Source organism: Neoarius graeffei, chromosome 17, assembly GCF_027579695.1.
Source record: "Neoarius graeffei isolate fNeoGra1 chromosome 17, fNeoGra1.pri, whole genome shotgun sequence".
NCBI lineage: Eukaryota > Metazoa > Chordata > Actinopteri > Siluriformes > Ariidae > Neoarius > Neoarius graeffei.
Genome location: NC_083585.1, coordinates 61,983,596 through 61,998,270, shown reverse-complemented (window position 1 = coordinate 61,998,270; position 14,675 = coordinate 61,983,596).

The following is a 14,675-nucleotide window of genomic DNA, read 5'->3' as shown; positions in this document are numbered from 1 at the left end:
AAGCATGGCTGTTAACATAAACCTAGAGACGCCACCGAACTTTAAGGCAGATGTTTGGAGGCACTTTGGATTCCAAAGGAAAGGAGAGAAAAAAAAAAAAAAAAAAAGTGAGCCGGACAAAGAGAATGCACTTTGCAAAACCTGTTTCGCTCCAATAAAATTAAGCAGGGATGCAAACAGCGCGCCTTTTGGCGGATAGCGCCTTTTTCACGGCTGAATCGCGCAGATCTGAATTTTTTTTTTTAGGGGGGGCATTGGAGTGTCTGATTATAATTTCAAAGTAAATTCTGTATTAAAATTACTAAATAAGCAAATCCATTACAGTCCATGAAACAAGAAGTGTAAGAATGAGGAAAAACAGTTTAAATCGGGAAGCTGCACACATTTGCGCAGTCCTGCCGCTCAGGCTGCGCAAATGTGCGCAGCTTCCCGATTTAAACTGTTTTTTCCTCATCCTTACACTTCTTGTTTCATGGACTGTAACGGATTTGCTTATTTAGTAATTTTAATACAGAATTTACTTTGAAATTATAATCAGACACTCCAACGCCCCCCCCCCCAAAAAAAAATCGGATCTGCGCGATTCAGGCGTGAAAAAGGCGCCATCCGCCAAAAGGCGCGCTGTTTGCATCCCTGATTAAGATGCTCCAATTAAGATGCCCACTGCACTTTTCAATGCGTTTCAGACAGTGTGTTGTTCCTGCAAAATAAGCACAAGTTAAATGTTCTCAGGTATATGTTCTCAAGTTTACAAAGAACAAATTGATATTAGTGTTAGCACTGAAATGTCTGTGCAGTCTGCAGTGCAAGTTTTAAGTTTTCATAAAACAATTTGATTCTGCTTGTTAAGCAGCACTGTTATGCACTGTCCATGCTTACAGAAAAGTTGATAATACTAGCACAGAAATGGGAATTTTCTGTATGTTGTAGTGAAGCAACTCTTGGTTTTGCCAGCAGTAGAATAGAGACAAATATATGTCTGGCAAGAGTGTGTAGTTATGTATGTGAAATGTAATTTTACAGTGGTCAATAAATTCTGATTTTCTTCAGTGACACAGATATCGTGATGTGGTTGAAATTTCTTGCAATATATCGATTATCGCAGAATCACTGTACCGTGATAATATCGTTATCGTGGGCAAAATATCGCCATAGTATCATATTGTGAGGTATCTGGTGATACCCAGCCCTAGTTTTAAGTATATTCAAATTATTATATGATAAGAATTGCCCACTGAAGCAATATAATACAAAACTATAATGACCAACCTTGGATTACTAAGGGATTACAAAATGCCTGTGAGAAGAAAAATACTCTATATAGAGAATTTATTAAATTAAGAACCAAAGAGGCAGAAAATAAATATAAAAAAATATATAAAAACAAGTTAACGAGTATCATAAGGAGATGTAGGAAGGATCATTATGGCAAATTAATAGATAATAGCAAAAATAATATTAAATGAAGATGGAATATATTAAATAGTATTATTAAAGATGGCTCTGGACAAATACATTACCCTAAATACTTTAATGACAAAGACATCGAAAATTATAACATGGATGTAGTTGCTAATAGTTTTAATAATGTTTTTTGTTAATGTTGGACCAAGATTAGCTCAAAATATCTCTGATCCGGTAACAAATGCTGATTGTATTGATAATATTATAAAGAGGAATTCTTGTTCAGTTTGATGGCCCTCCCTTGCTGAGTACTATCTCTGCACACAACTAAAAGTGCTCCACTTCGTAGTATCTTGGCTCTTCACATCACCTACCAGTTTGTTTATCGCTTTGGTTAGTTGAATCGGGTTCCACTCACTGAATGCCGCTCCTTCTTGAGTTAGTTTAATTATCACTTTATACTCTTCAACTTGTTTCCCTGCAGCTCCCATGCTTTCATCACTGTCCGTGTCTTCAACACTCACATTTCTCCCTCGTTGCTTCCGCTTCCTTCGTTTACGACTATTTTTAAAAGTTGCAGTCCACCAACCTTCGTCTTTCCCGCCGCCCTCATCCATTCCTCCCAGCTCACTTCCTGATCCGTCACTTCCTCCTGCCATCCTCTGTCCATTCACAATCCAGCCGCATGCCATGACCCCGCCCCCTTCAGATCTCTTCCCTCCTATTTCCTGAAATGGACTTCCTGGATCTGTGTGGCAGAGAGAGTGGGCGTGGCTTTAAAGAGAGCTGCTTTTTTTTTTAAGGCGTGGCCTGGAGAGGCCTTTTTCGGAAAATGAACACGGTGTTTTCCGGATTTTTTCGCCGCCTTCTTTTGTCGCATGTTTTCTGACCAGCTGTAGGGGGGTTGAGGTGTGATCCGGGAGGAAGCAGGATGGCAGGCGAGGATGAGGGAGAAGAAATAGATGGTATGGAGCAAGGCATTGACCCGATACAGGCTAATGAAAGACGCCCTGAAGCAGGTGAATTTCAGACGGTCAATCACAACAAGAGAAGGAAGGGACAATCATCTGAATCTGACGAGAGCGGTAGGGAGGAAGGTAAACCAACTGAATTAAAAGTAATACTTCGATTTCAATCCCCGTGTACTGTCAATCCCATAAAGGCCAGTGAAGAAGTTCACAAACTGGTCGGAAATATTCTTGCAGTCTTGCCTTTGAGAGATGGTAATCTAATGATTGTTTGTCGAGATAGAAACCAGCAACAAGGTTTAATGAAGTGTAAGATGTTCTTGGGGAAAGCGATTAAACCACAGGTGTGGGAAGAGAGAGGAAAAGTTTTGGGGGTGATTTCAGGAGTATCGACCGACATGTCTGAAGAAGAGATTAAAACTAGTGTGAGGGGTGCACGAGTTATTAAAGTGAAACGTCTACCTATCACAAGAAATGGAATTAAAAGTGCAAGTCTGTCTGTTATGCTGGTGATGGATGAGGATAAATTGCCAGACAGGATTAAAATTGGGTATGTCAGTTACAGCGTTAGACCATATATCCCCCCCCCCCCCCCCCCCCCCCCCCCCATGAGGTGTTACAAATGCCAAAGATTCGGACACATTGCCGCGGTATGCAGGGCTAAACCCCGCTGCGCCAAATGTGGGGGCGAACATGATTATGGCAAATGCGCTGAAGGTACAAAAAATAAAGTGCTGTAATTGTGGGGGCGAACATAGTGCGGCATATAAAGGGTGCGAGGAACACAAAAAAGCAGTGCAAGTACAGAATGTGCGAGTAAAGGAGAAATTGTCTTACGCTGAAGCTATTAAGAAAGTGAATAGCAAAGCAAAGCCCATCGCCCGAGTACTTTCTGCCTCCCAGCCTCTACCGCAAACATTTGTTCAAACTCCGAGACACAATGTCAACGACAACACCCTCATTGTAGACAAACGGAAATTTGTTGCATTTGTGGTGGAATGTATTAATTGTTCAGCAACAGTAGAAAGTAGGACACAAAAAACCTATATCATCATACGAGCAGCTAAGAAGTATCTTGGAATGGAAGATCTGTCCTTTGAAGCAATTAATGAAATACTAACAGCAAAGGTAAATGAAAGTCAGCAGTCATGTGGTGGCGGATTGTGATGGTACTGTCCATACTGCAGTGGAACGCCAGAAGCTTAATAGCAAATGGCCAAGAATTTAAGTATTTTATTGAAAAGCAACATGATAAACCAAACATCATATGTGTACAGGAAACCTGGTTGAAACCATCACTGGACTTCAGAATATTTGGATACACAGCTATACGGAAGGATAGAGGTATAGGACCAGGAGGAGGAGTAGCTATGTTCATCCAACAGGGTCTTAGTTATAAGCCTTTAAAATTAAATATAGAAGCGGAAGTTATTGGGACTGAAGCGTGGGCTGGGGATACAAAGTTTGAAGTGGTTAATTTTTACAATCCATGTCTAAAGATTACAAGAGAGCTACTTGAGAGAATCTGCGGGCAAGTAAGTAGCAAATTGATTTTTTTGTGGGGATTTTAATGCTCACAACACACTATGGGGAAGTAATAGAACAGATGACAATGGGCGGGTAGTCGAAGAGTTTATGGATGATTGTAAGTTAGGCTACATCCACACGACAACGGCAACGAGATGTTATTTAAAAATATATCGCGTCCAAATGGGCAACAATCAGTAAAATATCAGGTCCATATGGCAACGCAACGCTTGCTGAAAACGATGCAATACACATGCCACACCTCTAGGGGCGCTGTAAGACGGTCCCTTCGGAGACACCAGAACAATAGAAGAAGTAAGGATGCATATTAGCCACAAAGTCAGGAAAATATGTTTGTAAAATTACATTATAATGACCAAATACAATGAAAAGTATTTTTCCAGTCTTACCTGTGAAAGGTAATCCCATGTGATCTTGTTTGGATGGCAAACCTGTTGGTACAGTTAAACGCAGCTAATCTTTATTCTCCGCTTTGACCTCTCCAAAATGGCGGCGAGGATGACCTATGATTCTACGCGGAAGGCGGTGTCTTTAATGGTCCGGAATAAATTGAATGCTAATTAAATAATGATTAATTTGCTCCTCTACGCCCTTTTTGAGGAATGTATTGTAGGACTTAAACCCACATCTGAAGAGGTGAGATCGCTCTTTTTTTCTCTATTTTTGCTGGCGGGATTGACTCTCTCTCTCTCTCTCTCTCTCACTTTGCACCATTACACAATAAATATTCACAGTGAAAATATTTTGTAAGTGCGTTTCATGAACCAAGTTATAGGATTTGTTGACAACTCGCATCGCAATGAGAAGCTCATTGGCACTACTGGTGTTAAGAATCAGACCATTTCATAAATGAATATTTTGCTGTAGAGCTGCAGTGTTTGTACAATTGCATGTTTTTGCTTCACTATTACTGTCACTATTCTGCTTCTTGCATTACTACTGTGAACTAACACTGAACATAATAATAATAATAATAATAATAATATCTAAGCTCGTGTTTCACTCTCACTAGTGCTCTGTAAGGCTTTTTCCTGGTGATATTCGTTACACTTCTACCCGGCGTGAAGCACTCACAGTCATGTGGTTGTGACGTCATCGTAAACAAATCCGTTTTACTCATCCAGACGACTTCACAACGGCAACGTTGCCAGATCTTTCCACTCTGGAACCCGTTCTCAAAAAGATTGCGTTTTGGGCACCCAAAACGCCGGTGCCGTGTGGACGCCAGGCCTAAACGATAAGCAATTGTATCGGAGTCACCTGAATCCGTTGCCGTGTGGACAGGGCCTTAGTGTGCATGAATGATGGAAGGGGGACAAGATATGATGTATTGTGTGGGGTGGACTCAGCCATAGATCTCACTATAGTATCAGAACAGGTAGCAGGAACCACTCAGTGGGAAGTGCTTAAAAACTCCTTAGGAAGTGATCACTTCCCTATTTTGGTCAAGATAAAACAGCACTATGTTCATTTGGAGGACAATTTGCATCCTAGGTGGAATATGAGAGAGGCCAACTGGGGACTATATAGCATGAACGCGGATGTTAAACTTATGGGGGTTCTGTCACATGTCGGTGATGATGTAGAGCAATTGAACTCGGTGATCACGGCTATAATATGTGACACTGCAGAGGAAACCTTAGGTTAAAACCCTCTCAAGTCAAGTGCCCGCCGGCGGGCAATTTGACACTTCTCCAAAAACACATCTGTAACCCTGTGAGTTTTTGTCATTCAAACATATGACACCATTAAAAACCTTGAAACTTCTAGTTTTCAAATATATATATGAAATAAATTATATAGCTGGCCCTTTTTAAAGAGAGTGAAAAGAAATCTTTGGATTTTCTGTACTGTCTGACTCCAGCAGCCCCCGAGGCCACACCTATCGCTATTCACATGTAAAGTACCAGGTTATCGCTATTCACATGTAAAGTACCAGGTGCTTGTACCCGGTGCTTGAGTGGCTATTCAGAGGTGAGAGCACGCCCCATTCAGCCAGAAGGCAAAGGCAATGTCCTGCCAGAGCACATGGAAAGTGACAGGGGGGTGGGGGCCATCAGAGGTGTTTCACGCCCATCTAATTAGTATTTGACTAACAGAGACACTGGCTTGACATACAATTACTTTTTTACATTTTGTATGGAAACAACAAAACATTTCTAAATGCTCTTTTTACTTTTATGCAGCCAACACTTTTGTTTGCAAGGTTCAAACTTCAAAAGTCTTGGCTAGATATATTTATTGTGTGTTTTCTTGCACTGTTTGAAGACCTCTAAAACCTGTTTTTTGTACAGTTGTGTTTACACTCAATCGTGTTTGTATTACATTCACTTTACTTTCATATTATTTTTTGTTAGGCTTTTCAGAATACAACCATATGTGCCACTTTTGCATAGATGTTTACAGTTAGTTGAAATACTTGAAAATGTCAGGGTGTTGCAAACAGCCTCAAAGTCTCTGAAAGGCCTTAAGGCCAATTTATGCTGACAACCCAGTCCTCGCAGACGGTGTCGCAGACAGTGTCTGCGTAGCCCCCCCACCTTCGCAGACGCTCTGCGCGCACCTCCCAAAAATTGTGACCACCGCAGAAGCCTCGCAGACAGCGCCGCAGACAAGAGGGTTCTGATTGGTCCACTCTACCCGCTGTACACGCACTTCCACTTCCCTACTTTCCCGGTTTGTTTTGTTTTCACGACCGGCATTTTTAAAAACACGAGCGAAGATGGAGCAGCATGAAGAGTGGTTGATTGAGGAAGTAAGGAAGTACGTACATCTATACGACTCCAGTTCTAGTCATTATAAAAAAAAAAGTTCTAGTCATTATAAGTAACCGGAGGATAAACACTCCACTAACCACACCCACCAACTACTCCTAGCGACTTCACGCCCCCTTGTGTTGTGCCGGTGAATAACATCGCGCACGCCTATTCCCCCGCTCAACAATAAATTACAACTGTCTGCGAAAAGCTATCTGCGAAAGCCTTGTCGCAAGAGCATGCAGAGGCCTTTAGACTTCAGAGTGGCGTCAGGCAAAGGAAAATGGTCCCTTGGTGGACAAATGATTGCAAAGCAGCTGTTAAGGCTAGGAACAAAGCATTTAAGAAGATGAAATTAAATCACATCTTTGATAATCTAATATCATATAAACAAGCTCAGTCTAAAGCTCGAAGGATTATTAAAGACACTAAAAAGAAATACTGGAGGGAATTTTGCAGCACCCTTGGGTCAGATACTAAAATTGAGGATGTGTGGGGCATGATTAGGAAGATGGGAGGAATAAGGAGGGATTTTTCTTTGCCAGTACTTAATGATTCTGAAGCAGTAACGAATACTGAAAAAGCAGAGATGCTTGCAGCAGCCTTTGTGAAAGTTCATAGCTCCCACAATCTGTCTACTGATGAACTAGTATGGAGGAAACAGGTGATACAGGATAATGCAGAACTACTGGGCAGGAAGGAAGTCAGTGATAAAGATAAAGATTTTACATTATTTGAGCTGAAGAGAGCTCTCATTGGTGCAAAAAATACTTCTCCAGGCAAAGATGGAGTGTGTTATAAACTAATTGAACAGCTATCTGATATGTCTAAGAGTGTAATACTAAAACTATATAATAAGGTGTGGGAACAGGGACGGCTACCTTCCTGTTGGAAGCATTCTATAATTGTCCCTATACCAAAGCCAGGCAAGGACAAAACGGAGGTCAGGAGCTATAGGCCAATAGCTCTAACGTCAAACTTGTGCAAATTAATGGAAAGAATGTTGACTAAGAGATTGGTGTATGAGATTGAAAGGAGAGGTCTGTTCTCTCCGCATCAGAGCGGTTTTAGGACTGGGCACACCACCATGGATCCAATTGTCATTTTAGAGAATGAAATTAGGAAGGCCCAGGTGAACAAGGAAATGGTTTTGGCAACCTTTTTCGACATAGAAAAAGCCTACGATATGTTATGGAAAGAGGGCCTTTTAATTAAATTGAACAAAATGGGAATTGGTGGGAAAATGTATAACTGGATTAAGGACTTTCTGAATAATAGGACTATAGAAGTGAGGGTTGGAGCAAGTTTTTCTGGTACATATAATATTGAAAATGGAACTCCACAAGGGAGTGTGTGCAGCCCTATTTTGTTCAATATTATGATTAATGATGTAGACCTTAGAATTGATAGGGCCCTCTATGCTGACGATGGGGCCCTATGGATGAGGGGTAAAAGTATCTGTAGCCTAAAGAGTAGGATGCAAGCTGCTACAAGTCAAGTGGGGAAATGGTCTCATGAGTGGGGTTTTCATTTGTCTGTAGAAAAGACACAGGTCATTTGTTTCTCCAAAAAAAGGGTCAATTCTAAGATGGATCTTAGATTGTATGGGCAGCTACTTAAGCAGGTAGAAAGTATAAGGTACTTAGGTGTATGGTTTGATGTGAAACTTTCTTTTAGGCTGCTGGGCCATAGAAGGTTCACGCTGCATGCTGCACGCTGCACGCTGCACGCTACACGTTCACGTGAAGAACCGGACCCTGGGCCATTAAACTTCATGCTTGGATGTTCACGTGTTGCGTCTGTTCTACTTTGACCGAGTAACCAACAATATGGACTCTTCGGATGACGACGATTGCCTCATTCTGCTTTTACTGAGACAGAGGAAGAGAAAAAGGAACAGAATTTGGAGCCGAGAACACTTCCTTCTGAGAGAAACCCGTGGTGAATTTCACCGAACATTCTATAATCTGCTTGACAATCCCGATGAAGAACTATTTTTCAATTATACCATTCAATTATATTTTTTCTGAAGTTTTCCCCTGAAAGCATAGAGTTATCTCCCTAGACCCGTTCTGATTGGCTGGCACGGCGGTGACCGCATGCATTGACTGGAATTTCCATCTTCACGCCTAGAAAAAAGTGTGCATGTTCATTTCTCGCTTCACGCGTGAAGTGTGCAGCGTGCAGCGTGCAACGTGAACGCCGTTCTATGGCCCAGAGCAAGTCATGCTACGTTTGTCCACTTTTCTTTACACGCGTGTAGCGTGCAGCATGCAGCGTGCAGCGTGAACCTTCTATGGCCCAGCAGCCTTAAAGTACATTTACAGAAAACAGTAGACAAATGTAAGAAGAGTATTAACATATTGAAATGTTTAGCAGGAAGTGACTGGGGGGCAACAAGTACATCCCTAAAAAGAATATACACTGCACTGATCAGACCGGCCCTTGATTATGGGTGTATAGTGTATAATTCAGCAACTAAGACTTCTCTTCTAGAACTGGACAGAGTGCAAGCTAAAGCCTTACACATATGCTGTGGTGCCTTCAGGACCTCATCCATCCCAGCGCTTCAGGTGGAATCAGGGGAGATGCCACTGGATCTCAGAAGGCTTCAGTTATCAAGTATGTACTGGTTAACCCTTCAGGGACACAACGACGGTCACCCTACCAAAAGAGTACTTATAGATTGTTGGGAATATGGACATTCTGTACGTAGCTTTGGGTGGGAGGGAAACCAGCAGGCAAATCAGGTGGGGTTAGGTGGTATCCCTGTATGTAAAACTTCTGCCAGACCTATCATTCCCCCTTGGTTTTTTTGCTTTCCCCAAGTCAACATGGAAGCAAAGGAGATTGTTAAACCTGGAGGTGTTTATCAGACTGTACAACATTATATCGATATAATGTTTGATGACACAGTCCAAATTTATACCGATGCTTCAAAGGACCAAGATGGCAAAACAGGTGCGGCAGTACACGTCCCTCAATTTAATGTTCAAATTACAAAAAGGACATCAGATTTTCTTTCAATTTTTTTCAGCTGAAATGATAACGATAATATTGGCCCTGCAATGGGTAGAGGAGACAAAACCCAGTAAAGCGGTAGTATGTTCAGACTCAATGTCTTCATTAACTAGTATTCTTAGCGGAAGGTCTTCAAGCCGTCAGGATCTTTTGGAAGAAATACATCAGATAATATACAAGATAACACAGCAAAAAACATTTCTGCAGTTTTTTTGGGTTCCTGCCCATAGAGGAATTCAGGGTAATCAGGCAGCAGATAAGTTGGCAAAAGAAGCAACTGGGGCTGAGCACGTAGAACTTGAAGTTCCTTTAAGTAGATCAGAAATGAAAATTATACTTAAGGAAAACATTAACAAATTGTGGCAGGATCGATGGGACCAAGAGGAAAGGGGAAGACATCTGTACAGCTTACAGAAGAAGGTTGGCATTAGATGGAGTGGGGAACTGAAACGTAGAGAGGAGGTGTGGATTACAAGGCTGAGGATTGGACATACAGGTCTGAATAGTGGGTTACACATTGTGGGAAAGCACCAGACAGGAGCCTGTATGCATTGTGGAGAAAGGGAGGGAGTGGGACATGTTTTAGTTCACTGTTCAGCGTACTCTAATGAGAGGGAGAAGATGCAAAGGGCAATTAAGACACCCATATCACTGAGTACCTTGCTTAGTGCACCCAACAGACAGACAGCAGCTATAGACCCTTTTCAGTCATGTGACCTTCGTAAACGCGACCACCATTTTGGACATGTAGCGGACTTCGGCTCGAATTGGTTTGAATGCGAGGAAGGCGACAAACGGAGAACATACAAGAAAAAGGAGCGAGATGCAGAAAATACCTTCGCTATCCAACGACGTAGGGCATTTACAGGGCGAGCAGAGGGAGAAATAACAACAGTAACGACACATTAGCAACGCCGTACAGAAATAACGGTTTATGGCACAGACCCTTTCGGTTCTCGCTCATCTAGCTGCTACAGTGACCGCTTAGACTGCAACAATAATACCTAACACACATTTAAGTATCCGTCGTAAAGACGTGAAACTCGTCGAGTGACGAGTGTGTTCATTGATAAGCTAACACAATCTAAAAGTAGACATACCATCACACTGCCCTGGCGCTGTGTACAGTTTACCTTCTATGGTTTGTGCACTCGCTATTTGCCATTACTTTCTCCAACCGCTGTTAGAGATTACAGGGAACGGCCTGGATTTAAGAGACAAATACATGTTCCTCTTGTTTTGAACACTTAGCCCATGTTTACATTAGACCGTATCAGCGGATCATCAGATTAACGTTTTTAAAAGCGATTTGTGTGCACACAGCAACACCAATACATGATTCGTCTGCACACAGCAACACCAATACACGGATACGCTCGGCTCCGCAGGCATCCTGCGCTCCAAATCACTCCGCCCTGAACAGCGAGTGCCCTCTGGAGGGTGCGCACTCCGGCCCTGCGCAGCTCACAGAGCGCGCGAGTGAAGTGCACGAGCCACGATTCGGGACTGAGCCGCTGTGTGTGTGATCCCAGCACAGATCACTTACCACTCGCAAGTGGAAGGATGGCAAGCCTAAAGACAATCTTTTTTTTTTTTTTGTTACATAGTCAAGAGAGGTGTCGGATCACTGGATCCAGTGTAAATAGCTGCCGGAGCCAACGGCCGAGGTTCCGGAACGCGCTCCAGCTTGCTCCCCCTCAAATTAAGCGCTGTTTGTAGGACACTGCCTCTGATCTGTCCTACAGTCTACCAACAGCAAAGGAACACAACGCTAGCTAATGTCGTTAGCTAATAGCTAATACAGAAGAACAAAGAGGTTACAATGGGTTATTTTAACCTATTTGGTTACACACTCGCCGCCACAGAATGTTAACAGCAATGTAATGCCTTTTCTGGCTAATTTTATTCGTCTTATCTCCAACAAAGTGGTTACTACACAAGCGCTGGTATGCCGAGGGCTGCCAATCTGTTAATGGCCGCTATCCATCTTCTCCGTCGGGATCCGATAAAATGATAAACCTTGCCTTGTTTGTTGATGGTTACTACATCCAGGTGCACAACAATATAGTGGCATGATGGAAGTCTTGCTGAAAATAAACACTTTCTTTGCTGCCGTTCCTCAGTGCTGGCTGTGGTAAACTACTGGTAGTACATGTCCAAAATGGCGGCCGCGTTTGTCGTGACGTCACGTGAAAAGGGTCCATAGAGATCTTGCAGTCACGTGACCGGAAAGTACACAACCGCCATCTTGTCGGTCAAAAACACTGCTGAATACTGCTGCACTCGTGTACAGAATGGATCAATTTCAACCGACGGACTACACGGCTCATTTTTCTAATGAACAGATAACTAGATCTCATCTCATCTCATTATCTCTAGCCGCTTTATCCTTCTACAGGGTCGCAGGCAAGCTGGAGCCTATCCCAGCTGACTACGGGCGAAAGGCGGGGTACACCCTGGACAAGTCGCCAGGTCATCACAGGGCTGACATATAGACACAGACAACCATTCACACTCACATTCACACCTACGGTCAATTTAGAGTCACCAGTTAACCTAACCTGCATGTCTTTGGACTGTGGGGGAAACCGGAGCACCCGGAGGAAACCCACGCGGACACGGGGAGAACATACAAACTCCACACAGAAAGGCCCTCGCCGGCCCCGGGGCTCGAACCCAGGACCTTCTTGCTGTGAGGCGACAGCGCTAACCACTACACCACCGTGCCGCCCCAGATAACTAGATATATGTCTAAAATAAACGACCTACAGATTTGTGACCCTTATGGCTTTCCGGACGGAGTTTTCACGACCGGATTTTGAACTGCCAGCGGAATACCCAGACGTGTATAATTACCTCATTAACTTTCCCTCGCTGTTCAGTGGTGAAGCACTGCGTGCCTATAAATCTCTGGACAGTTATCTTTACAGAAATTCAGGATTTGTCAGTGACTCAGATGTGGCATCTTGTAAACAAGAAAATGATCCTCACTGGATGGGTAAGTCACTTAAGTATTGAGTATAGCACTGACCAGCCGATTATAGAATAGAATAAGGTAATTCCCAGCTGTAATTCCAAATCGTCCGTCTTGTTTACATGGATCTGGCGCTGGAGAGGTAGAGGCTTAGCAGTGGAGATTTGAGTGGCTGTTTTCTGAGCTTAGTCAACAGGCCGGCTCTGCCTGCAGCCTCGCTTTTGCTCCCGGCGCCGCCTCCTTCGCTTTGCTTCCGATAACAATCCACGGAGACCCCGCTGGTCTCACTATCTCGTCCGGAATGTTTTTTTTTTTTCTCGTCCGGAATGTTGTGCATGCGATGGAAATCCCTAAAAACCGTCATTTTCTGCTGGAAACCAATGTCCAGTAAATCCATACGGTTGTAGTGGATATTGAAGTCCGGTACAGACGAACAACACGCAAAAATACACACAAAAAACATAACAAATGTGCACAGGTAGGGAGAGCTTGTAGCCGCAGCTGTTGTAGTAGAATTGTATATAGTAGGGTTTTCCAGAAGAAAAGGTAGAAGTAAAAGCAGAAGTAGAAGTAGAAGGCGGAATATGGCGTTTGACCGACACGATGGCGTCTGTCACAATCTGGATCGGCTGTGACATCACATGCAAGTGCTCCATAGTCAGGTACCTGAGGGAAACAGGATTAGCCAATAGAATCTGAAGTTTTCACTGCTCTCCATTTTTTTTTTTATATCAGTTTGATAAAGCAGTATTATAACTCCCTCAAGGATCACACCTCAGCCCTGTAGATGGCGGTAGTGCACGTCGTATGCAAGCTGCCAATAAAAAACACAGAAGAAGAAGGCGTGGCCTGGCTATGTTAGCAAATTGCTATTCAGTGTGAAGAGATTTGAAACAGTGTGTGTGTTTCCTGCAGGGCATATAAACTTGAACAATCTTGCCAGTGGTAGTTTAAAAGAAAAGAAAATCCATTTTTAAAATACAATTATGAAGATAGTTTATATCATGGCGGCACGGTGGTGTAGTGGTTAGCGCTGTTGCCTCACAGCAAGAAGGTCCTGGGTTCAAGCCCCGTGGCCGGCGAGGGCCTTTCTGTGTGGAGTTTGCATGTTCTCCCCATGTCTGCGTGGGTTTCCTCCGGGTGCTCCGGTTTCCCCCACAGTCCAAAGACATGCAGGTTAGGTTAACTGGTGACTCTAAATTGACTGTAGGTGTGAATGTGAGTGTGAATGGTTGTCTGTGTCTATGTGTCAGCCCTGTGATGACCTGGCGACTTGTCCAGGGTGTACCCCGCCTTTCGCCCGTAGTCAGCTGGGATAGGCTCCAGCTTGCCTGCGAACCTGTAGAACAGGATAAAGCGGCTAGAGATAATGAGATGAGATGAGTTTATATCATAATCTAACGATTCATGTGAATAATTGAAAATTAGGAGCTCACACATCAAAGATCTCGAGCTCCGAAAGTCAGTTTCTATGCAGAATGGATGATTTCATGGATACCACCATTGAAAATATTTTAACCAATCAGAAAATTCCCCCCGATCGTTTCCAGCAATTCTGACGTCATTTGGGTGCAAGACACGGAAGCTCCGCATAGCGAGTAAGACTTGAAGCTTACAAACGAGACAACACGGTCAGTAGTCCGCAAAAGAGAAATTCAAAGGGTAAGAAAACACTTTATGGCTTCCCTAAGTTTTTATTAAGCGTCATGTCATTTTGAGTTCCTTTGGGCGTAAACGTAATAATTGCTGATGCAGCTAAGCAGCTCGATGTTTGTTGGGTGTCTTGCTTTGATTCAGTGTTCTCAGAAAAGCCTCAGTAATGACTGACTAAAACAACTCTATAAATATTGTTCACTTGTGTGTAACTAATTGATATGGTAATGCTTGTTTATCATGATCCTTATCGTTATTCGTGTCATTGTCCGAAATACTCGAGGAAATCAGTGAAGAAATGTCGCTGGCGCTGTGGTCCATTTTATCGAATACGGCCGTGGATTGTAAGTG